Below are 27179 nucleotides of genomic sequence, written 5' to 3' on the forward strand. Positions count from 1 at the left end.
AGATTTGAAATGAAAAGCAAATAAGGTGATACCTAAAAGCACTACCTAAATTATAAAGCAAATACAAATGTTCAAAATTATTATTATACACCAAACGTTAAATTATTTTCCAAACATTTGCTGAGTATCCCTAGGCAAATACACCTAAACTTGTTCTTTCATAAATCTAACAATAAGCGGATGAAGTTTATGAATCAAACTGAGGCTGTAATCTGCTTATAAATGAATTCCTTCGCTTGAGACCTGTGATTCTTAAAAGTAGGCTGACTGTTGGCGATTGACATCACAGCTCATTAGGCTTTTGGAAATGACCCACCGAAGCGATTGCAGCTATAGGGGGTCCTCATTTTCCATGGGTAACTAGTACTGGAAATGCCTTTTTAAATGAATGCGTTCAATAGAGTGTGTTCGCTGGCATCCATAGATGGCTTTCAGTGAACCCTGCCTTCCAATATTCACATCTGTGTGCAACCCCCTTCCACGTGGAAGCCAAGCTGACCCATGACTCAATTGAACCAATAGTATGTGGTGGAAGTGATGCCATGTGTTTGGGACCCAAGTCTTTAGAAGTAGCTTCTGCTTTCGTGTTCCGGGGAAACCTGAGCTGTGATGTAAGAAGTCTGACTACCCCTCATGTGGAGAAGGAGAGGCCCTCAGATCACATGGGGAATATAAGAGCCAGTCATCCAGCATCCATCCTGAGCTCAGCCTTGCAGCTGTCCCTGAGAAGGTACCAGATGAATGAGCGAGTCATCTTGAACATTCTAACCCAGCCAAGATCCCGCATGACTGCAAGCCCAGCTACAGCCAACCAGTACAATCTGGCCAACCCACAGAATTTTTTTTTTTTTATTATGTTATGTTAGTCACCATACATTACATCATTAGTTTTTGATATAGTGTTCCACGATTCATTGTTTTTGTATAACACCCAGTGCTCCATGCAGTACGTGCCCTCCTTAATACCTACATCACTGGGCTAACCCATCCCCCCACCCCCTCCCCTCTAAAACCCCCAGTTTGTTTCTCAGAGTCCATAGTCTCTCATGGTTCGTCTCCCCCTCCGATTCCCCCCCTTCATTTTTCCCTTCCTTCTCCTAATGTCCTCCATGCTATTCCTTATGTTCCACAAATAAGTGAAACCTTATGATAATTGACTTTCTCTGCTTGACTTATTTCACTTAGCATAATCTCCTCCAGTCCCATCCATGTTGATGCAAAAGTTGGCCAACCCGAAGACTTATGGGACATAATAAAATGGTTGTTTGAAACCTGTGGTTTGGGCTGGCTTGTTACACAACAGTAGATAACTAAATATACAGAGACCAACATCAAGTAGTAAGTTATATTAAAAGACTTGATTAAGATTTCAAATTAGAAAATAAAGTAAGTATTATAAAAATAAGTCATCATTTAAAAAATAAGTCATAGTTATAAACATGTCCTAATTCTAGAACAATTGAATGTTGGATTTTGGGGTGACAAAATTTTGTGATATTGACATTACTTGACTTTTGCACCCCAGTGGTGTAAAAGGTTATTTTTGCAAAAATGTTTCTGAAGGCTTTATCATTTTTTACCAAGGTCCTCTATTATAGAGCAGCTGTTATGCAACTTATTCTTTTGTGAAGCACTTATCCTGATGTACTATCTGTGTCAGTTTCTCCTCTTGTGTTAAGGGTCTAACTCTGTCACATCCTCACGGGGCTTTGTAGGTAGCTTTAGCTTTGCTCCAATATCACTTTCATCAACTTCATGACAACTGCATCTTTTTTTTTTTAAGGTTTTCAGTTTTACTTTGCAATCTACTTGCATCGTATTTCTTGATATTTACCAATATTTACAACCACCAGACAGACATGAAGAAAAAGATGCTGAGATGCAAGGCAGGCACAGAAATTCACATGGGGAAATAGCAATGCTTGAATGGAAACTGGTTGTCGAATGGTCAGTTCCTAAGAGCACAGCTGTGGTTTATCTGAGTAACCTGTTCACTGGGGGAAGGGACTCTCGTAGTGAGTATATCACGCAAGGTGATCAAAAGTGTGTTCCAGCACATGTCACATTGTACCGCATTGATCTGGTAAGGGATCTGTCTCTATGTTCTGTGTGTGTGTGTGTGTGCACATGTCCCTTGTGCTTACATAGTATCTAGCATTTGGTTTTCATCTGTGAACCTGAACTGAACTGAGTAGAGAGAAAGAAAGTAATTCGTTTATGCTTTATTTAAGAATGAGGGGCGCCTGGGTGGCTCAGTCGTTAAGCGTCTGCCTTTGGCTCAGGTCATGATCCCAGGTTCCTGGGATTGAGCCCCACATCGGGCTCCCTGCTCAGCGGGAAGCCTGCTTCTCCCTCTCTCACTCCCCCTGCTTGTGTTCCCTCTCTCGCTGTCTCTCTCTGTCAAATAGATAAATAAAATCTTAAAAATAAAATAAAGTATTTTTAGTGATAAATGAAGAAAGCAGTGGCTACATACATAAAATTCTCATGTCTACAAACTAAAACTACAGCATGATGTATTTTTTAAAAATAATTTTCAGAAGGTGCAACATAATGGAAAACTGCCCAGATTTCAAATAGCTGTCCAAACATCCAAGGATCAACTAATTGGGATATTTATTTGGAATTACTGCTGCTACATAAGCCCCCAAACATGGTGGGGAAGAGGGATGCTTGATTTTAGTTTTGTGTGAAGGGTGCTAAATAATAAAAACATTTAAAATGGATGCCACATTTAAGGAACTTAACTTGCAACACTGTAAACATCAAACAACCATTTGAAATTTCTCATGAATAGAAATCTAGCTTTACGCTTCAGGAAAAAAAAGCTTTCCCCTTTAAATGGCAAGTTAGTCCTAAAAGTGTCCAAAAGTCACATTGTGGGGATAGGACAGAAAGTACCACCTAGGAGGCAGTTAAAACAAATCTGCCCAACCAGTGCACTGTCTGGTTTGTGAAAAATCAGAGAGATCATAGTGAGGGGTGATTCAGTGACCAGCCGAGACACAACACTGGCCAAAGTGCAAATTCACTCCACTTTTCTGAAAAGCAGTTTAACAGTATGTATCTAGAGTCTCAAAATGTTACTTTGCTGCTGGGGATCTGTCTTAAGGAAATATTTAGAGACATGTAAAATTTTTGCACAACGATTTTTACGCACAAAGATTTCATTATGGCATTATTGGGACTAGCAACCAAAATATCTCAGGGTATGGGAATGTTTACATGTATGATGGAACATTATGCAAGCGTTCAAGTTCTACTTTCAAAGACTAATGACACAGGAAAATGCTCTTATTATAACTTCTGAAAAAGCAAAATACGAAACTGTATTGTAGGTACTATAAATTTTATAGAGAGCGCATTTATCTACATATAGATAGAGCTTAACTCAAAATACTAAAATGTTATGTGTGTCTTTGGGTGGTAGAAGGAGCCAAAACAGATGATATTTTCTTTGTTACAATTTAATGTATTTTCCAGGGCAAGTTTCTGGGGGGGGTTTTTATGCTTATCTATTTTCATTTATAACCAGTAAAAGGGAGTAAAATGGGAAAAGATCAATGATATCAGTATAAACTTATCCAAGGCTTATACTAATGCCACATGTAAAATAATAGAATATATATTTTGAATCCTCCAACTAAAACACACAGACAGGCAAAGACTCATGAACTCAAGAGCTATTTCAAATTCTTTATTATCACAGAGTTGCTAATTTCCAGTCATGCCTAGAATTGATAGGTTTGTGTGCAAATATTTCTGATCAAATTACGTCTTTGCAGTGACTCTGGTCCACTTTGATTAAATTCAAGCTGTTTCACCAAGTCCTTAATGGACTGATCTTTGCTAGTTGAAGTCTTGGAGCCCAATGAGAATTTTAGAAAAGGTTCAGCACTCCTAGTAATTCTTATCGAAGTCCAGTCACACAAGGACCCAAATCCCACTATCGAATACACTCTTGTGTGAGGTTAGGCGTGCAGATGGAGGATTGCCAAGGAGACATTTTGTAGGAAAATGTCAGAAATTATGAAATGTGGGTCGTCATTTATAAGTGAAAAAGGGGGATCAAATGAAATAAGGTTTAAGTAAAGATAAACCATGCAAGGACAAAACCATAAAAGAACCTTTTTAAAAGAAGGTTAACAACCTCTGGCAGGTTAGGAGAAAGACAATCAGAAAAGATGAAATAGCATTATTATAGATTCAATAAATATTTATTGGCCATCCATTAAGTGTAAGACCCTGTGCTCTCAATAAGAGAGAACCCCACCCTCACTTGGAGGCTGCCAATCAACAGTGATGCCTTCACTAAGCTGACTATGCATCAGGTGCCACGCGAAGCACTTAAAATCTCTTATCTCAGGTTCTCACTAAAACGCTGCCGGGTTGATATATAGGAGGAAGGTGAGGCCAAGAAAAGTGAAGACACTTAAAGTCATAGAGCTGAAAAGTTGCGATTTGAACCAGTCTGCTTAGAGAATGCCAAATATCGATCATGATATTTGAACAGCACTTCCTAGAGAGTTCTGTTAGAATTAATCAGATGAGTTTAGCCTATGATTACAATGATAGCAACCCTAAATGGATGATTACTACATGCCAAGCATACGTAGTCCTACGCAGAATTTAGAGGTCTGCTTGTCTACATTCTCTCCAACACTACATCTATCCAACTATCTAGGTAAAAAAAAACAAAACAACAACAAAAACAACAACAAAAACCTAAGGGTCATCCCAGATTCCCACCTCACCCACAGGGACTTGGTTTCTAAATGCCATAAACACCACCACTTTACCAGCTCCTTCCTGCCTCCTGTCCTCTCTATCCTCAAAGCCACACCTGAGTGCAACCACCACCAACCTCTCTCAGGGGGATCACGGTAAGAACTTCTAACCTGGTCTTCATGCCAGTCAGCTCTGCCTTCATTAAGCCTCTTTTTTTATGTCTTTTTGTCTTTTTCTTTTTTTAAGATTTTTATTTATTTGAGAGAGAGCACAGAGGAAGAGAGAGAGAGAGTGAGCGAGCACACGAGCAGGGGGAGGAGCAGGGGCAGAGGGAAAGGCAGGCTCCCCGCTGAGCAGGGAGCCCGACGTGGGACTCGATCCCAGGACCCTGGGATCATGACGGGAGCCAAAGGCAGATGCCTAACCAACTGAGCCACCCAGGCGCCCCCAGAGTGTTCTTTCTAAAACACAGATTCAAATAAGTCTCCCCCGGAGTCATCCTTCCAATCTTTAGAAACAAATCTGACCCTGCAACCTGGAAGATCCCTCTGAAGCCACTCTGCTCTGGCCGTGTTCAGCCGCCTGCCCTTCTCTGGGCTCAGCCTGTTCACTTCTCGAGGTCTTTCAATGTGCCTCCGCCTCTTTTTCCTGAGCTTATAAACCCAACCCACTAAACCCTTTTCCTGTCCTGGCTAACTTCTGCTAGGCAATGGCGGGGCGGGGGCGGGGGCGGGGGGCGCTTTTGGCATCATGAGAAACTTTTCCTGATGTTCTTCCATGTTGCCCAAGCAGTCTGGGTCACATGCCGATTCTAGGTTCTCTTCTAGCCCTCAGACTTTTACTTTGAAACTCACTTCCTATATTAATGGTTCATGTCCCTCCCTCAACTCTGACCTCCTTGAGGGCAGAGTCCATGACTCCTCTGCCAGTCCTCAGCCATCCACCGTGCCTGGCCCATGGTTAGTACTTAATTAACATTCATATGCTTGCCTTCTTCAGCAAAGCATTTGAGGGAACTCGCACAAAAGACACACAGAGTGAAGAAAAAAAATATTAAAGCCGGAGCAAGTAAATTATAAATCGAAGTAGAACAAGGACCAGAAAGGAGGAACAGGTTAACAGTTGTTGGCAAAGGGCTAAACAAATTGTCCTGGGATATTTATTTATTTATTTTATTATTTTTTTTAAAAAATATTTTATTTATTTATTTGACAGAGAGAGAGAGCAGGAACACAAGCAGGGGGAGTGAGAGAGGGAGAAGCAGGCTTCCCGCTGAGCAGGGAGCCCCATGCGGGGCTGGATCCCAGGACCTTGGGATCATGACCTGAGCCGAAGGCAGACGCTTAACGACTGAGCCACCCAGGCGCCCCTGTCCTGGGAAATTTATTTAATCAATTTCTGACTACAGATAATTCTGAGATCATAGCTCACCCCTTTTAGGGCCCATCACATTATTTCCCTAAATCAAAACAGCTAAGAAGTATTATTAAAAAGCATGGAAAATGGTTTCCCGAAGGTTTTTGGGCTTGGGATTTTGAAGCCATGTTTGTTTTTTACAGCTTTCCCTTTATTTTTGCACGCCAAGCTCTCAGAAGATAGGGAACATGCCATTTTCACATATTCTTCTGTACCTAGCACAGTACTACATAGGAATACATAAGTTTGTTTGTTTGTTTAACTTTCCTTACTAATAAGGGCAAGATTCTTTTTTTTTTTTAAGATTTTTTTTTTTTTTTGAAGTAATCTCTACATCCAGTGTAAGGCTCGAACTTACAACCCAGAGATCAAGAGTTGCACGCTCCACCGACTGAGCCAGCCAGGCACCCCGGGGGCAAGATTCTTGAACACATAAATACAACAGCAAGCAATTTTATCTTAAAGGACATTTCCTATTTCAACTGGTAGAAGCCAATTATAAATCGGAAAACTAAAAGCACTTGGTAAAATTAGCGCAGGTGATTCATGGCAGTAGCTCTTTACAAGGAGTAAAACTGGATGATGACTCGTAAGGCTAATTTTTCGAATATATCGACTCTCCACACTAATTTCTTTTTAAGGCAGTTTAATTTTAAAACACTTTTCCTTGAATTACAGAGAGCTTTTCAGTTGCATGAGTCAATATATATCTACAAGGTGTTTCCCACAAAATCACCTCAGGTCCTTTATTTTGAGGACCACACAGTAGACCCGTTTAGACCTGCCTTTCGCCACGCTGCCTGGCTAATTCAGAGTTACGAAGAATCAGTGCTATGTATGTGCTTTCACGTTGTCAGGCCTCGCCTGGTTGGTGTAAAAAAAGGATATGCAGGACAGGGGCTGAGAGCCACTGCAAGGAGAGCGAGCCTGATTCTGGCCCACCTTGTCTTGGTCTAGTGACTTCCAGAACATGACCCGCTGTATGAGAAAGGCCATGCCATGCTTGATGAAAAGGAGAGGCATAGGTATGATGAGCTTCTATTTTGATAACTTCTCCAATTCCACCCCCACACATGGACAAGTCGGTACCAACTGAGCGACATGAGCAACTGGCAAGAAGTAAAGGCTCAGTTAAGTGTCTGTTCAGCCGATGAACAGTTTTTGTTCTATCCACCTTCAATTCCACACTGATGAAATGCAAGTTCAGCCAAAAGCACTCTAATATCTTCATGAGCATCGTGGCCTCTTTACAGGCTTGTGACCAGCCATTGTTATTCTCCTTGAAATACTAAGAAGAGCCACTTTTATAGGTTTGAGGGGAGAGCTTGGACTTTAAATTCTCAGAGCCTAGGAAGGTAACATAAAGATATTTACTTTCCAGGCACCCGGAAATTTCACCTGAGGACATTTCATTTCAATGTGGCCAATATTTGCTAAGGATCTAGTAAGTCCAAAGGAGGATACTATGAGAAACAAAGATGAAAAAGGAATAATCTTTTCACAGGAAGCTGAAGAGCCCCCAACACGGTGCCTGGCACATGGTAAGCATTCAATGGGGGGGTTGATATTTTTTATATATTGGTGGGACACCTATGATATTAAAGTGAATGCAGTAATGTTGGAAAAGAGGTACAAAGCAAATATTCTGGGAAGATGCATCTGGATGACATTCACTGGTACTGGAGGAGCTGGGAGGGCTTTCTGGAGGAGGTAGCATTTAGGCAAGGCTGCAGAAAGATTTTTACAAGGAAGCATCCCGGTGGCATGAGCGACGAAGGGCCTGTTTTGGGATTTGTAAGCAGTCTGTAGAGGCTCATACACAGCATGCATGGCAGGTCCACAGTGAAAGCACAGTGCATGCACTGGGCCCAGAGGAAGAGACCTGTGTTAGGATGGTAATTAAATGGGCAGTGTGAGGATAAGCTGAATGCTGGAGACAGGAGGCCAGGGGAGGAGTTAGGAAACTAAAGCAATTTTCATTGTTCCTTGGGGATTTTAAGAGCCAGAGAACTACATTTCAGGGCAAAGGAAGCTTGGAAGAACACTCTCCCCTCCCCCCCCCCGCCCCCCCCCCGCAACTTACAAAAGTATTACCATGGTAGCAGTGTAAAGTACTCTTCATAATCATACTATAAAACAAAATGTTGAAAAAAAAGTAAGGTCTTAAAAGTGGACTATAAACAGCATGACTTGAGTAATTTTCGACCTCTCAAAATGTTTTATTGGTAGGAAAACATTAAATCAAAATATTTGCAATTAGAAAGTTCACAGTAATTGAACTCTGCACACTCAAAGCCACATGATGACCACGATTAATATAACATCATAGGAAGGTCTTCATAAAACTCTGACTGTATTGAAGCCCTGGCTTTCTATATTGCTGGTTTCATTACCTTCAAGAGATTATGGAATATCAAAAGTATTATCTACAATAATAATGTGGTGTGTTTCTCTGAAGAGCTACAGGCACTGTATATACTTTAATTAAATCTCCTAATGTCCTTGCGAAGTTGGCAAGGGATCCGCAGAAGGTGAGTCATCGAAAAGTATCCAACTAGAAGACTGGACCAGAGGACCTACTTTTAGATGAAACCCACTTTTATTATTATTGTTCCCATCTCACCAATGAGGAAATGGAATTATTATTCAGAGAGGGAAGATGAGCTCTCCTCCTTTTTCACTAAAGGCAAAATACACTGCTGTAGGCTCTGTAAGCATTTGCTGGGAGACCTTTAAAAATAGTACAAGAACCATGACCTCTGAGGTTTCTCCTTTGAGAGCCAACCAACATTTATTAATCAATACCTAAAATGTGCACCAAAGAGAATATACATTGCCCCTTACTTTCTTTCAAAACAGCACAAGACAAGGATCCCAATTTATCATGACATATAATCTCCTAGCTTTAATGGACTGGTTGACCAGTAGTTCAGCTAAGTTCTTTCCATAGCTCCCTTCTCTATATCCCCAAGCTTCCCCAGGCAACAACAGAAAGAAGAGTGGGCACTGGTCTTTAGGAGGTAATACTGGGAGTAGAGCTGGTTGGGTTGAAGACACAGTACAAATTGCAGGGCTAGAAAAAATTGAGAAGAGTAGAAAACAGAGCAAGTGCTGACTCTTGGTTCTACCCTTAGGATAGTGATATAGATTCAAAACTCAAGAGGGTGAAAAACAAATGTGCATGTAGTTATCATATAGGATCTTGTTTATAAACCAACTCCACTTCTAATAAAGGAAATGAAAGGGCTCATGCCATTTTACCAGAACATGATGCCACTGTCTCAATCTAACCACTTCCTGGCATCCCGGAAAATGCAGTCATGGCTCCAAAACAGAAATCCCAGTTTGAAAAAAAAAATTCATGAAAAAGGTAAATGCTGTTGTTTTAGGCAATAATTTCATATCACTGGGGTCTTAAAAACAAATGAAAATATGAATAATGAAATCCTATGGCAATATTTGGTTGTAAGATGGTTGTATTGATCCAGACTATGCTTAAAATTGTTTGGTTTCTCATAAAAATGAAAAGGCAAAATCAAAAATTTTGATGAGAACTTGTGGACTCTCAAGTCGGGGGAAAATATCTCTAAAAGACAGCCTTTTTAAATGGAACTAGGGAAGAAGGCAAGATGACAAATTTTGCCTAGTCCTAAAAAATTGTGGCACCTGACACAGAAACCTCTTTTTTGGGAAGACTAGTATTCGATGTACTAAAAATAGAATAATAAATGGCTCATTTCTACTCCGGAAAGCAGATTTACTACAATGGGATCAAGGGCAAATCTAATAACTTCATGGGTCATAGAGCAATAATCTCTCCTTCCCAATCTTTGAAATGGCAGAGGGAAAAAAATGCCCTAGTGGAATTCTCTAGATTAAAAGACTCACCAAATTAGGAAAATTCTCTATAGCCAAACAACACATTTTTAATTAACCAATCCCTAGTCACATATCTGTATTTAAATATAAAGGGAATGTAATTGCTTATGTATTTTCCCCGTAAAAATAAGGTGCCCTAAAAGATTTAGAAAGGTTTGTCTAGTGCTATATTTTTGAAGTTTATTTTATTTTTTATTTTATTTTTATCTTTATTTTAGAGAGAGAGTACATGTGTGCGCATGAGTGGGGTTGGGGGACAGAGGGAGAGAGAGAATCTTAAGCAGGCTCCACACCCAGTGGGGAGCCCAATGAGGTGCTCGATCTCATGACCTTGAGATCATGACCTGAGCCAAAATCAAGAGTCCTGTGCTTAACCAAGTGACCCACCCAGCCACCCCAATGCTATATTTTAATTTGGCATCTCAATCATTACTGTCACCCATTTCCTAAGAATTCACAGAAAGCATATCTTTTAAATATTATCCAACACAAGTATTTATCTATGTATTTACTTACAATTATGCAAGCGAAAGTTTCCTTTTACTGCAGTTCTGACCTATTTTAACAATATTGCCAGTGTACCAAAGGGCTATAATCTTAATCTCCTTTTGATAGATTTATATTTGTAGCTTTAATAATTTCAATAAGTTCTCTAAATAAAAAAAGACATTTTTAAGTCAAATTACAAATCTGCTAAAACACATCAAATTATGAAATGCGTCTAAATAAGGTATAGGTTTTTTTGTTTTTCTTTTGTTTCATTTTTTAGTAGGCTCCATGCCCACTGAGGAGCCCAACACCAGGCTTGAACTCACGACCCTTAGATTGAGACCTGAGCCGAGATCAACAGTCAGACACTTAACAGACTGAGCCACCGAGGTGCCCCTAAATAAGGTACAGTTTTGAATTTAGATAGTAGCTTTAAAGTAAAATCAATAATTTATTAAATATTATAACAAATATTTTAAATTAACATATATAAATTTCAGTTAATGTTAAATGCTATTTGATCTCAGAATTTTTGAGCAGGAAGAGACCATGGAGATCATCAAATTTGATGACTTCATTTTTAGGTGCAAACACTAATGCTTGATCTTTTGAAGGCAGACAGCCCAGACTAGAACCAGTCTCCCAACTTGTCAGGCAAATATTTCTTTTCTTTAACCATGCAGATATTTACTATAAACATCACATTACATTATCCTGTGTCCCTTAGTGTGGAAGTACTATTCAGGGGTAACATCACTCATTGGCCTAAGGAAGAAGCTACAATTATCTAGGACCAGAAAATCCTATCCCACCTCCACTGCTGATTGGATGACATCAAGCAAGCCATTTAATTGCACAGCAGCCTTCCTCTTCCTAATTATAAAAATAAGGGCTCCAGTAATTTAGACTTCCCTGCTTAAATTGGTTGTTGCAATAAGTAGTAATAAAAATAACTCTAAAGCATACAGCATATCTAAGTGCAAACGAAATACTTAATAGCAAAAACTCATCTTCACTATATTTAAACCAAGGAGTAATAACCACTTTTAGTCGTAATTAGGAGGGGGATATATGAGCTGTTGTGTGTCCTTATAACATCTGAACAAGCTAATGCAAGGGTATATCTAACAAGTTCAGTAGCTCCTAGTTTTTTGTAATCTCTATGTTGACCTAAGCCAGATAGTAATTATTAGTTGAGAATAAACGAGAAATCTTTGACTTCTGAAATGCACCACTTTCCTAACAGAGAGAAGTGTTAACGAACTACCTATATGTTGCTAACAGAATCAGAAAGTTTTACTATAGAATCATCCTGTAACTGATATATGCAGAGTATAAACCCTACCAAATACTATTCCCTAACAGTAAAATATCCTTTCCTGGGTGACATGTAAAATCATCCAGCCTGAGCTGACCTTTAAAAGACAAACAAAAACTTATCAACCAGATTCTCTTTGATAAAAAATAGATCTTGCAACTGGGAGGGATAGAAAGAATGAATAAGTAGGCTTTGAAAAGCATTGTATAACACAAATTTTTGTAGAAGAAAATGTATCTACTTTGCATAGAGAATAATTGGAAAGAAAATACCCAAAGATACTAATACGTGTCATTTCTAGGGGATGGAATTTTAAAACATTTTTTTTCTTTTCTCCTTCATGTTCTGTTTTAGAACATGAATTAATTTTGTTGTATTTTTTTAAGAGGTTACTTTTAATGGAAAAAAAAAGTGCTGGAGTCTCTTGTGTGGAGGCAGTCAGGGACTATCATGCCCACTTCAAGAATGAAACAGGAAGGCTTGCAATGTGAAGTGGTGGTCTTGCTAGAAAACTGGTGGGATCCGCGGTCCTCATGTCCTGATAGTGGTTTTGGGTAATGAGAGCCAGCACACACGGAGAAAGTCTGGGGAGGCCACTTTGCTGTGAGCTTCCCACACCCAGGAAGGACTGAAGGGCAGAGTTGGGAATGGTTTCTCGCCATCCTCAGCTCTTACCTGGCATGCATCCTTTAGCCACGATTTCCATTTCTGGATGGTAGGTCTCCGTCTTAGATTTAAACAAGCATTGCTTTCGGTGTTTAATTACAATTTAATGGAAATACTACTCGCATTCAAATTAGCTTTTAGTTTTCGCATCACGAGTGTGCATGCAAGTTATTGTGTCATTATAATCTAATGTTATAATGGCTTCATAATGCAAGTCCCTACAGGGTTGAATTAGTAGTTTCCTGTGGTAATCGCCCATCACTATAATATCATAATCACATAAGCACAGTCCCCACATGCTTCCACTGCAATCATTTTGACATTGTAAGAGCATTTTAATAGTATTAGCATAGATTCTCCAGAGAAATCATCTCATTGTCACTGCATTACCATGTAAGATTAATTGTGGTATGAAAGCCTAAAAAAAAAAAAATAAGATGATGCTCAGCAATAAAGCATTTCACTTTTCCAAAGGTCACTGAATTTTGCACTAAGGTTTGTGACACAACGCTTCATTGAAGAGACGCCCTTCCACACCACGGACATTTTTTTTTTGTTTTGGTCTGTTTTTCTTCTTGTTTGTTTGCTTAGGACTCAAACTAACAGTCATCAGTTAGTCTGTGCTAGAGAAAGAAACAGCCGTAGTCCCTGTCCTCAAGGAGTTCACAATTTAATCAGGTTTGCAACAAGTTATATACAGCATATAGGTCAGTGCAGTTAATACCGTTGGGATTAGCAAAGTACTTGGAAGTAACTGGCATGAAGCAGATGTGAGAGCAAACCACACAAGGTGTTCCTGCAACTGTGTGGCAGAAACGGAGCGCACGTTATCAGGGTTCACAAGAGTCTGGCAGGCGTCTTCGTCTTCACTGAGCCTGCGCAGGAGGGCCACCTTAGGCACCAGTCGTGGACACGGACGCAGTCCCAGCCCCAGCCCCAGCCCACGGAGCAAGCAGAAAGCACGGGTGACGGACAGGAAGTGCCTGGTCGGCACGCATGTCTCCCGCTTTGAGGGGGAGAGTGGAAGCCGGACCTTGTTGTTTATGGCTCAGAGAGTAAGCACAGACCATCTACCGAAGCATCAAATCGAGGGCCAGCAAAAGGAAACGCCTGCTCAGAAAAGCACCACCCAGCCCCTAATACTCTCCCTGGGTTGAAGCCACCGTGTAAAATGACTCCGTTGTGTCGTCACTGACAAATGGCACACGCTGCAGAGACGGACAGGGTATTGTGTTCCTGTGAGTGGCCTCTAATCCTCTGGTACTGTCTGGGGACAGCACGGGAGAAGTGCAAACGGAGGATCCTAGCTCTCAAGGAATCCTCTGCTCAGCGTCTAAAGCGAGAAGGACGTCCCAGCCCGCATTCAGCACCCTGCCGGGCCCATGGCACACACCTGCTAAGCGCTCGGGACGGATGGCTGAGGAAATTCACACGACTGGAAGGAGCGCGCAGGATTCAGAGCTGCCGTGGGTCTGATGGGGGCTACGTCCGCTCCGATAGCACTAACAGCGGAGGAATTCACACCTGGCAATGTCTCTTGTATTATTCAAGACTTGCTTGCCTTCTGGTTCTGGTAGATCCTGAGCATTCTGAGGAGTAATGGTTGCTCATTGCCCTTTTCTTAAATCGTGTGGGCCTGGGAGATCTCAGAACTACTCAGTGGCTCCGTTTCCGAAAAGAAGTAATACTGTTTTTTTAATTGCAACACAATGAGGGTAAAGGTTGCTCTCTAAGTGCTCAAAACGACTTTTACCAACAAGCTCTGGAGCAATATAAACTTATTACATAAACAAAATTAGCTGTCCTTCCTTTAGAAGTTATTTTTAATTTCTTAGGTAAAGTCTATGGCACCTGCTACCTTATTCTTCCTTGAGTTCTTGTTCAGGCATCCTATGTAATTAAACTCTTCTGACTCATTCTTCACAGTGACATCTGCCATTATGAAGTGATATCAAAATTTACTTTTATTGCCTTTGATTACCAGTGTTTATTATTATTTGCTTTGTCATTAGACATAAAGAGGAAAAGTCAAGAATCAAGGATGGGATGTTTAAATCCAAATGTCCGCCCCCTAAGAATAAAAATTTTATTTATTTTGCAAAATATATCTTGAGACTGCTTAGAAAAATGTCCTTGTTTTCCTCTCTCATTCAAATGTATTAAAGGCAACAGAAAACAGTCCTGATAATGTTCAGTAGGGTTAATCTTTTATTTGATACAAACAATAGTCAGTAGCTATTTAATATCTGGAGTGCCACCAAACATTAATGCTGAACTGCTATATTTCAAAAATGGAAGAATGCACACAGATGGGACAACAGAATGCTCTTATGAACACGTCACTATTTCCCCGATAGGGAGAAATGCTACAGCTTCACCAATAGCATAAAGGTTTCAAAAAGTTGATATGACCAAAGTGGGTCTTTAGGCCAACTTAGCACGTGAGCCTCAGTTTTCTCCCAGATAAAACAAAGGAGTTAAACAAGGTGATCGCCAAAGTTCTTTCCAGATACAAATTCCATGATTCTAGGCAAGAAGGCAGTAAATGACCTCTAACCGACCTTTGCAGTGGCTCCCCATGAGTACAACTTGTTTAGACATTAGATAAATGGGGATATTAATGTAGGAGAAAATCAGGCAGAACGTTTCTATACAAGAAACAAGAAACCTATTGATACTGTTCTAATTCTTTTTCTGAACCATTCTCGAACAAACTATATGACAGTATTTACTTCACTATAAACTTCAGATTATTACTAACAGATGAATGAAATAAAAATACCTCATAACCCATATTATGACTTTCTTTATTATTGCTCTCTATACTGCTTATGACTAAAATAGAGGCTAGTATAAAATAATCCCGGCTCTATTAGTCCTCAAATAAATGATGCTGAGTGTCTAAGCAAATGAAAACTCCCAGCTATTTCCCAAAGAACAGCTAAAACGATCCATTATGTGCATATATGTATATATATATTTATACACATACATATCCAGTGTTCACTGTCTAATTATCAGCGTGCAAGTACAGAGACTATTCTGAAAATTGTTTTGTGCCAACTTTACAGCCAAGAATCATTTTATGTCTTAGTGGACAGTGAGGTAAGTAAAAAAAAAAGTCAGTCATATGCTTGTTTTTTTGTCAGTGTTTTGAGAAGGTGTGATATATATCCCACTGGTGATTCAGACCAATTTTAGGTGATATATGGGCATTTAAGATGTCTTAAACACATATTTGTTTATTTTAATGTGTTTTAGAATAAAAGTAATAAATGTCGCAAGCCTCTGATTTTATGGATATTATTGTTTAGGATGAAGCTGAAGTAAAAAAGTGGGTTAGTTTAAAGAAAAACATTAAGTAATTAGAAAAGGTAGTACCTGGGCATAGCAAACATGCTTTATTTTATTCTTTTAAAGATTTTATTTATTTACTTGAGAGAGAGAGAGAGCACAAGTGGTGTGGAGGGGCAGTGGGAGAGGAAGAAGCAGACTCCCCACTGAGCAGGAAGCCCAAAGAGGGGCTCGATCCCAGGACCAACTGAGCCACCCAGGCGCCCTGGAAACATGCTTTAAAAATGATAGGAGAATGAATCAAATTTGACCAATTTGATAAATATTAATGAGTGATGAATTCTTTCATTCTGATAAATATTATGCTGAATTTGTGAAAATTAAAAGGCATTTAACATCTCTACAATATCTTGTAACACATTTATTTTCTCTGGTCTATTAAAGAGCTAACTCCTGTTCTGGGGGTAACATTCTCCTAACTCATCAGAAATATAATCATGACTTCTAATTAGGCAGAGAAAGCTGTCATCCAATTTTAACTCTCAGACCTTTTTGTTGGTCCTGTAATTGTTGACATCATTTTAAATGATGTTGATTTAAAGATATGAATATGATGTATGGTGTCAGGGCACCTGGGAGGCTCAGTCGGTTGGGCGTCTGCCTTCGGCTCAGGTCATGATCCCGGGGTTCTGGGATCGAGCCCCACATCGGGCTCCCTGCTCAGCGGGGAGTCTGCTTCTCCCTCTCCCTCTGCCACACTCCCTCTCAATTAAATAAATAAAATCTTTAAAAAAATATGATAATGTGGTGTCAAGAATATAGATGGAGACATTATGGTCAGACATGGTACAGCTACTGAGGAAGTTCTCCAATTTTAATAGAATAAAACTCTGAAGTTGACTACATCATTCTTTGTATAGAAATGACATATAGATAAAGAAACTTTCCTTTCTGCTAATGCTATAAAAATCATTACATTATTTAAGAATAATTAATGAAAACTTATTTTACCGAGGTATTCCTAACACAAAGATAAAAGTAAATAAGTGAAAACAGGTTCACAAAAAACTACATCATCCCTACATAATGCATTGTGCAAATTCCATATAAAAAAAACCTTTTACAACTCTGATTTAGTCTATCAAAAAGCAAAGGAATTTAGAAATTAATCCTTTTGACGTCACCGTGGCAAGAATAAGTAGTAGCAAAGGTCCAGGAAGTGTCCCTAATGCTGGAAACTGTATATGTTCTTTTATACATTTTAAATCTAACAATTAAATGAAATTCAATAGACAACAAATAAACTATATAGAATCTTCACAAAGATCATTTTTTTTAAAGATTTTATTTATTTATTTGAGAGAGAGAGAATGAGAGAGAGCACATGAGAGGGGGGAGGGTCAGAGGGAGAAGCAGACTCCCTGCCGAGCAGGGAGCCCGATGCGGGACTCGATCCAGGGACTCCAGGATCATGACCTGAGCCAAAGGCAGTCGCTTAACCAACTGAGCCACCCAGGCGCCCCACACAAAGATCATTTTAAACCTGGATCTCTTAGCTTGAAATATTTTGGTCTTTCTACTGAAATACACTGATAAACAAAAAGTGAAAAAAGAATGCGTGGGAGGAATGAATTATGTCAAAAAGGGAAAAAGGGGCAGTGCAGGTTGCAGGAAACTCCGCCCCCCACCCCCCGGAACACCCACCAGATCAAATATGGCTGTAAGGTCAAAGGCTCAGTAATGTCAGTGCTAAAAACAGCAGATTCTTTACTTCTTATACCCTAAGCTGCTCCAAAGTATTTATACAGGACAAAGAGGAACACCTTGAAGATGCACCTCTCTGAATGAGAACATGGTGGGGGGTGCGGCAAGTTCAAAGAAACCCAGAAGCCAAAGGGAATCAATGTCAGGTCTTTGACTTATGCAGAAATGTGAGTAAGACTCGAGAGAGAATGGCCCAGGTCAGTCCCTAATCCTACCTGTGGAAGCTTCGGGAACTTGGATGGGCAATGGCAGTGACAGGATGGAGACAGGGCTTTGGAGTAACAGTCCTCGAAGTGAACTCAGCAGAGATGTTTTCTTGCCTAGTGGCAACCTGGAAAGACCCTTCCTGCAGTAGCAGAGGACATTTTTTATAGAAAGTACTAGGCAGAAGGCATTTGCCAGGCATGGTGCATTGGAAGCCAGCACCCTCTTCTTGAATTCGCGTGTGAAATGGACTTGTGCAACTGTAAATGGAAAGTGTCTGAAGTTAAAGACTCAACTTGGAGAAAATGCAGCCTGAGCAGCTCTATGACTGGTAGAAAGGCAGACTCATGAAGTGATAGATACGCCATACGCCAGGGAGTGATAAATAAAAACGTGTCAAATAATCTAGGTCAGAATTAGCAAAGACTCTCTTGTAGCCTTTCTGGATAAGGGTATCAACAATACTTTTCTATGGAGTGACTGGTAGTAAAAACCACACTCTACTTACACATGTATTGTCTTACATATGCACGCATACCTCATTATTCAAATGTAATTTCTCCCTGAAAACATGATGGGTACCAAATTTTGCACTGCAGGAGGTTACGTATTACATTCATTTTTTTTTTTTTTTAGTTATTTCATTTAAACTTTTTAATGTCGGCATTTTCAAAAGCTTGCGTATGTGGAAAGAATAGTATAATGAACCTCTAGGTATCTATCACCCAACTTCAACAATAGATTCCAACAAAAGAAGTTTTTAAGGGGAAAATTAATGTTACACAGCTCATTCAAAACCACCAACCAGTTATTCCAAATATTACTAATATACTCTTATGACCCATATAACAATCTTCTAAGGATTTCTGGCAATTAATTAACTGCAAAAGACATTTTTTAGAATTAAAAAAAAACCCCACAATTATTCTATTCTGAAGGCACACTGTAAAGCTTTCCAGAAACAACTCTAGGACCCATGGTAGATGTAGACAGGTGATAGTCAAACTGAGGTACTGGATGCTTTCACATTCCCAATATTTTTTCAAATGTAAGAGCTTTACTACCTTCTTATGCTCATCGTCTCTCTTAGACATTTTCAGTTGATGACATGAAGGCAACAAGGCACAACACATTTAACAATGTGAGCACAAGATGTTGCCCTTTAGGGGGGAGATCTGAGCTATAGGACCACAGTGTCCTCTACGTCCTGTTGCCCTTTTTGATGGCACAATATGTGGACTGATATTAGCAAGTTGTTGGTTCAAAGAGGAAATTCTGAGGAAAAATATTGGTGAGTTATAACAAATATTTGGATGGTGGTAGTTCAGATGGCAAGGTATATTTAATTATGTATATTTTATGGTTAACCGCTTAATAAAGTACATAGGATTCATGTAATCATGTTGCTACAATTTTTATCTAATTACTTCACTGTTTTAAGTCACAAGCATAAAGCTCTCCTCCAAGTAATGTTAAGAAGTTCCTAAGCTGAGTAGACCCTCCAAAGACTTGTAGTCATCACTTGGTTGCTCAAATTTGATAATCAATGAAAATAACTCCAAAAATGGTAGTTTCCACAGACCATTATTATTACAGTTCAGTAGCATGGACTGAATTGTGTCCCCCGCACCTTATATGTTGGAGTCTTAACCTCCAGTACCTCAGCATGTAACTGGATATGGACATAGGGCCTTTAAAGAGGTAATTACATTAACTACTTTATGTAGTTATGAGCAGAGATTGGGAAACATAGACAAAGGGAAGACCGTGGGAGGACACATGGAGGAGCCAGCTACCGGCAAGCCAAGAGAGGCCTCAGAAGAGACCAAATCTACCAACACTTTGATCTTGGTCTTTCAGCTTCCAGAATTGTGAGAAAATAAATATCTGTTGTCTAAGTCACCCAGCTGGTGATATTTTGTTATGGCAACCCTAGCAAACTAATGCCATCAGTAATGGAGGTCGCCTAATCCAAGCTACAGAGGTGGCCCTTAATTACACCTGGGGGGATCTGGGTCTACAGAGTAGAAACTTTGTTGAAAGGACTGGCCAGGCATGTATGATTCAATCTGATGCTTTGTGACAAATTTTGATGACAATCAGGTGTATGAACGCGGAGTTATTTATTTCAGTTATTTGTCAGGGTAAAATATAGGAGGCTTGCTGAAAAGTTAAGCAGATACCACACAAAGATGTTTTAGCAGGTGTATCATGTGAAATACCCCTGAACTGGGGGCTGGGCTTTATATTTCCTCCAAACTTTAGAGAGCAAGACTAATAACATTGAACTTTTCAGATATATAATGAATATAATAGACAAGACATGTAGAAATGTGACACTATAAACATGATAACTTGAGTTTATGAAAATAATTTAAATATTTCAAAAATCAGGGGGCACCTGCGTGGCTCAGTCAGTTAAGCATCTGACTCTTGATTTTGGCTCAGGTCATGATCTCAGGGTCGTGAGTTCAAGTCCCGCATCCGGCTCCACACCAGGCGTGGAGCCTGCTTAAGATTCTCTCTCTCTTCGTCTCCCTCTGCCCCTGGCCCAGGCTCTCTCTCTCTCTCAAAAAAAAAAAAAAAATCAAAAATCAGTACATATATAATTTTGAAAATAGTAAGCAATATTAAGAAATCATTGTCACTACACAGTAATACTAAGGGGTTTTTGGTTGCAGTGGACTTGGAATTACACAAAGGAGCATTATATTCACAACAATCTTTACCAATATTCTCCTCAGAGTTCTTTTCAAATACTAAATAATTACCCAATTAAGCCACTGAAAGATAAGCTGTTATTACTCTGGATTTAGTGAAAAGGACTAATAATTACTATTTTAACAGTTTCTGTGAAGAAAGTCTCAATGTTTACCGAACACAACTGTGAGAACACCCCATCCATTTAGCAAGTAGGGAACAGAAAAAAAACAAAAGGTTGATTAGTTAAGTGAGTTCAGGGAAAGACAGAGTTGATTAAGAACTAAGAACCATGACTGTGAAAACAGAGAACTTAATATGCAAAGCAATGACCAAAATTGGCAGAAGGCTATTTATGAATCCTGCCAATATTCAATGTTGCAGACTGACAATGGAGAATCTGTGGTCATGCCCTCAACAACATAATTCATCACATTAGTGCTTGGGGCAGTCATGTCCAAGCAATTTATCATCATCATATCACTCGTCTGAGTAAGAGAGGGGAAGAACTTTGATTGTTAACCTCTAGGGAGAATGGATTTATAGCCAACATCCCTAAGAATGCAGCACGGCTCTGCCCAAAGCAAAATGTTCCCTGCTTCGCTTCTGTTTAACTCAGAGTAGAAGTGTGAACACATTGCCTCTGGGACATTGAGAGCAAAACCTAGGTCTAATGCTCTTAGCCCAAAAATAAGATAGCCAGGAAACCATATTTAAAATCATCGAAGCTGCTTTAAAAAATGCCTATGTATGACACATTTCAAATGTCCTTTGGTGACAAGATCATTTCTGAAATGCATCCATGGATAATCACATTTGGGAAGAATCATCATCATCATCATCTTTTTTTTTTTTAAGATTTTATTTATTTATTGGAGAGCGAGAGAGCATGAGCAGGGGGAGGGCAGAGGGAAAGGGAGAAGCAGACTCCCCGCTCAGCAGGGAGCCCGACGTGGGGCTCGATCCCAGGACCCCAGGATCATGACCTGAGCTGAAGGCAGATGCTTACCTGACTGAGCCACCCAGGCGCCCCAGCATTGAGCCTTTCTGTATTTTACATTTTAACAATGGCTGCCCTCACAGGATGTAATTAAACACCTAAATGCCATTTTGCCCCCTTTGATTAAAATCATGAAGCTGAGTTGAGCATGTGGAAACAAGTATGCCTGCTGTCTCCCCAACAGCAAGGGGAGCATTACTCACTATATAGCAAAAGCTTTCTACAGCACCTTCCCTCTTAGGCTTCCATGGTGTCTGGTAAACTGGAGATCAGTAATCCCTGGATGCATGTGGCTCAGCTCTTACCTGAGTCCGTTAGTCAGGATAGGCTAGTTTCTGCTGTGGTAACAAACAAATCAACCAAATCTTGGGGCGTAAACACAACAAAAGTTTATTTCTAGCTCTCACTACATGCCTAACACAGGTCAACAGGGGCACTGCTCCACGTCCTCCTGTCATGTCCAAGCTGACAGAACAGCCACTACCTGGAAAATTGGTTGGTCACTGTGGCAGAGGGAAAGAAAGTGTGACAGATCTCTCACTGGCTCTTAAAGCATCTACCCAGAAATGACATGTCACTCCACTTACATTTCGTTGGCCAAAGCAAGTCACATGGCCATACCTCGCCAGAAAGGGACAGAGAGATGGATATGACTCGTGACTCCCATGCAGAGCAGGCAAAAGCATGTGGACTCAGGCAGATGCTGCTTCACGAATGGGCACTCAGAACCACTGAGCCAGTTTAGGCCAGGTGGCCAGGTGGGAGCAGGTATTTTATTTTTCTCCTTCTTCCTTTTTTTTTTTTTTTTTTAAGTGAGGGAGGATGTCTATGAATGAGAGGCTTTTTTTAAAAAAAATGAAAATCTTTTTAGAAAAACTTGGACTACTGAAAATACACCCTAGAGAACATTTGGTGCGTGAAAAATATATTCAACCATCTTAGGTCCTTCTATTAACAGTGAAGTTCATAGGGCTACTGAGCAGGACACAAGGAGTTAATTTTCCCATTGTTATTGGATGGCTCACTGGGCTATTTAAGACATTTGAGGAGAAAGACTCCTCATATGGTAAATGCTATAAAGCATATGGAAGGAAGAATGGGCATTTTCCAAGGTTGGTAGTTCTTCCTATGTTATACAGTTCATTATTTTGTCTTCAAGCTTAATTCCGAGAGTAACCTCTAAAATTCTTACATAGGGGCTCTCTACCAACTATAATACTAGACCAAGAGGACACTGAGGATGTAGATGTAGATTGCTCAAGCCTAAATGTCCTAACCTATATATGTGTTCTCCTTTCTTTTGTTTTTATCTGGGTTAAAATTTAACTACTCACACTTCAAACTATCTTAAATTGCATTTTTTTTTTAAAGAAACTCTTTTCACTTCAGCTATATTCAAGTTATTTTCTGCCCTACATGGAGAAGGGGAAACTTGTCCAGTGAAATCTGACCTTCAGTTCAGTCATGCCCAGAACACACACTGTGCTGGTTCTCTTCCCACCTCACTGGCCATCCTCCTTTGCTGGTTCTTCCTCCACTGACCTCTAAGCATTGGGCTCTTGGGTACTAGGTCCAGGTTCCTCTGCCCTTCTCTACCTATATTCTCTCCCCGGGTCCTGTTATACACTTCCAACAGCTTCATATATATGATCAACGACTCCCCAGTAATTATCTGTAGCCAGGATCTCTCCGTGAGCTGCAGTAGAATATACCCACCAGCCTATATGACATTTTATAGACCTTGAACATCTCATAGACCTTGGGGTAAGGCAGATGCTACAATGGCACCCAAAAACTCTATCCTTCCTGGTATTCACACCCCTGTGTTGTTCCCCTCACCCCCCAACACACACACACTGCACCTGGGTTGGTCTTTGTAATCAACAGCAAACAACAGAAGTGACAGTATGCTACTTCTGAGATCAGGGTTTTTTTTAAAAAAAAGACCGGCTTCTACCTTGGGTTCTCTTTCCCTCTTGGAACATTTGCCCTGGGGGAAGCCACATCATGAGTAGCCCTATGGAGAGGTCCATATGGTAAGGAACTGAAGTCTCTGGCCAGCAGCCAGCTGAAATCTGTCAACAGCCATGTGAAGAAGCTAAGAAGCAGAACTTATGGCTCCAGTCAAGCCTTGAGATGAGCATAGCCCCAGTTGATGGGTTGACTGTAACATTATGAGAGACTCTGAGCCAGAACAAACCCAACCATGCCATGCCCAAATTCCAGACCCACAGAAACTGAAATAACAAATGGCTGTTGTTTTAATCCGCTATATTTTAGGGTAATTTTTAAAATGTGGTAATAGGTAACTATTCCACACATCAGAGATTTAATATGCACCAAATGGAAATTTACATCTCCCCTACCCCAGTTCCCAATTTGTTCTTTCCCTGGCCTTCCTCTTCTTAATTAACATCTACATCTGCCCAGTTTCTGAGCCAGCATCTTGAGAATCATCCTTGGCTTCTCCTTATCTTTCACTACCACCTCCCATTCATCAGCAAGTTCTATAGAATCAAAATCCAAAGCATTTATCAAATCCATCCTTACAACAAAATGGATTAAGAGCCCACTTTGCATAAGGCACAGCATCCCAGGTGCTGGAGAAACAGCAATAAATAAAACATGCCAACCCTGCCCTCATGTAGTTGACATTCTTACAGGAAGGAGTAAAGGATTCATAAACAAAATATATAGTATGTCATATGGGAATAAGTTGTATGCCGGAAAACTAAAGGAATGGAAGGATGGGTATGCCAGGGGGTTCGAGGGGTGTTAGAATGTTATTTTAAATATGGTTGTCAGGAAGGCCCTACTGGTAAAGTGGCAGTTGAAGATTCCACATTCCCTAGCTCTACCACTGCTACCCGAGCCTGAGTTACCACCATCTTTTGTTTGGGCTACATCATAGCCACCTCCATGGCGCTCCCCTGCCCACAACCCTTCAGGGGCTTTCCATTGCTGTTAGATGAAAATCTGGAGAGCTCACCAGGCTGCACAAAGCCCTGCATGACCTGGTGCCACCCTGTCTTTCCACCTTCATCTTGAACCAGTCGCCCAAGCTCCAGTCACAAAGACGTTCTGGCCACTTCTAGAACATGCTAAGTTCCTTCATGGCTCCTTTGCCCGAGCAGGTCCCACTGAAAGTAATGAACATCACTAGGTCCTTCTCATCCTTCTAAATCAGAAGGTCTTGGTGAGGATTCCTTTTCACCACCACAGGCAAAGTGCCCCGCCCCCGCCTGCTCCATTTTCCTTTATCACAGCCCTCTGTTTACAAGTTGTAGCTGTTGGTTAATTAATTTGTTTGTTGGTTGTTTCTTTGTTTCCTCAGGGCTGTCTGCCTCCAACCAGAATATAGACTCCTAGAGGCCAGAATCCTCATCTGTCCTGTTCTGTATCATAGCAGCCCCAGTGCGTGTCCAGCTATACAATACACATTTATTGAATGGATAAGCCAACCTTTCCTGACCACCCTGTAATTTTGACACCAAGTGTAACCAAAAATATCATTAAATGGTAGAAGCAGAATCTTGTTTTCACAAATCTATAGGTTTTTCGATGTAGTAGAGACCTAGAGATCAATTACTCTTATGTGCCAGAAAAGATAAGGAACTTGTACAAAGTCGCAGACCTGGAATCAGAAACAGAATTAGGTTCCACTCATGGGTCCTCAGAGTTCTTTAAGCCAGCCACCTCGCTTCCTGCCCCCTCTACCAGAGTACCTTTAGTTCCTGTAGGACAGGGGCAGACTTCTGAAAAACACAAATACAGGGTGGCTAAGTGGTAGGAGCCGAGGTTTTGGAGTTAGACATGAATTTTTTTCCAAACTTTCCGACAGTGTGGCTTACCCTTCTGAGCCTTACCTTCCTCCTCTGTAACACGAGAACTGTCCTAGAGCAGTGTTAGGGTGCATAGAGCTCAAAGAAGACCCCTGGTGATTTGCTTTTACTAACTGGCATAAATATATATATATGGGGGGGGGTATTCCTATTATGACTCTGAGATCAAGGAATGGAAATAAAATGCATTTTGCTATTTTATGCCCCAAATCTATATTACAGATATTTTAGTAACTTTTATAACAATAAGACAACATCTAGCCTCCACAAATGAAAAACATAATTTCATAAAGTAGCACGCTGTGAATTTTGTGTTCGATTTATCCTCTTCAAGATTAAGTTGCTGTCTTGCTATCAAGTGCAAGTTGTCTAATCTCTTTTTCTTTGCAGTGCGCACGGAGATTTTAAAGGGAGTTAGTTATTTCCGGAATTACATCAGGGCTTTTGGATAACTGCTGTACACCCCTGCTACGAAGCTCTCCTCTCTAAGTGTGTCCCCCTCGGAGGTGTCACTGCACCCGAGGCGTCTTCACAAATATCACAAAACTGCGGCTGTAAATACCGCGCTCTTATCCAAAAGGCAGGTGCACCTAAGTGTGTTTGGAGTATCTTTATGATAGAAGAACCATGAGACGGTAAAATAAAGGGCAAGGCCGAGGCCCAAGGCTGAGAGGTATGACTTCAAAGCTTATCAAAGGAGAATGAATATGCAAGAGAAGCCCCCAGCCCAGCGCAGCTGCCGGAGGACAATTTCGGCGCATTTCTGTCGAGCAACACTGAGCTCGCGCCACACAGGGCCCTCGGGCCTCGCTCCGCGCGGGACTCTCGGCCTCAGGTTTCAAAGCCAGGCTTCGCTGGACTTTAGACTTTGGGGCTACCAGCTGCTTCTAAGCCCAGGCCCGCCTCCTGGGCTTCGCGCGGCCTCGCGATCCCCGTCTTTGCAGCTTCCCCAGCGCATCTGGGGAAACGCAGCAGCTTGCCAAAGCGCGGCTGCTTTAAACCTCCCTTCCCCAGGGGGACCTCTGCGGGGGCTCTCCGCAGGGATTATTAACGCGAAAGGACCCCGGCCGTAGCGGCTCCCCGCGGACCTCACTCTTCCTACCCTGCCCACCGCTCCAGCGCCCGCTCCGGCTCCCGCGCACCTTCCCTCCGCTCGCCGCGCGCAGCCTTCTCCCCCGGGACCCTCAGCAGGGCCAGCTTGCAGGGCCTTTAAGGTCTCCCCACTCCCCTCCCACTTCGCCCTCGAGCCTAGTCTATGCCCCGCCCCGGGGTCGCTGAGCCAAGTTCTGCTGGGCCCGGGCCACGCCCCACCCAGCCCTAGGTCACGCCCTGCGTGATGCTACGCCCCATCTGGCCCTACGCCACGCCCAGCGGGGCCCAGGACCCGCCCAGCCCGCCTCCAGGCCAAGTCCGCAAGGCGTCAGGCTGGTGGCCTGCCCTAACCTTGGAGCGGGCAAAGAGCTGGTAGCTGCAGGATCCGTTCAGCGGCTGAGCTGGGAGCCCACTCTCTCTGCGTAAGAGTCTATTGTAGGTACCCCCCAGATGTCCTGGCAGGAAAAGGACTAGGGGCTGGATCCCCCAAAGGGAAAGGAAGCGGCTGCATTTTCCCAGGATCGCACGTCTTACAGAAAAGCCTGGAACGTGGAGGCTTTAGTAGCGATTTTAGTTTTCTCCAAGGATTACTAATCAAGAGGGGTGCACTGGCAATTTAATATCTCGAACAGGATTTGGATCATCATTCTGAATACAAAGCAACTTTGGGTTTGTTTCTTCACTGTTTCATGTCCCTGGGCCTGAGGTTTCTCATCTTTACAGAGTCTGTAGGGAATAGTAGCGCTTGAACTGACCTTAGCACCTCCTATAGCAGCTGGCTTAGTGA

General features: G+C 41.3%; 1 protein-coding gene across 1 annotated transcript in view; it reads right to left on the reverse strand.

The window, feature by feature from the left end:
• PTER (phosphotriesterase related) overlaps positions 1-26483 on the reverse strand; it is a 66851-nt gene extending 40368 nt beyond the window's left edge. Inside the window, exon 1 of the mRNA XM_021696760.1 lies at positions 26403-26483. The gene's annotated coding sequence lies outside the window, so the exon portion shown is untranslated. The remainder of the gene's footprint in view (positions 1-26402) is intronic.
• Between the last annotated feature and the right edge of the window lie 696 nt (positions 26484-27179).

The sequence above is a fragment of the Neomonachus schauinslandi genome, chromosome 5, assembly GCF_002201575.2.
Source record: "Neomonachus schauinslandi chromosome 5, ASM220157v2, whole genome shotgun sequence".
NCBI lineage: Eukaryota > Metazoa > Chordata > Mammalia > Carnivora > Phocidae > Neomonachus > Neomonachus schauinslandi.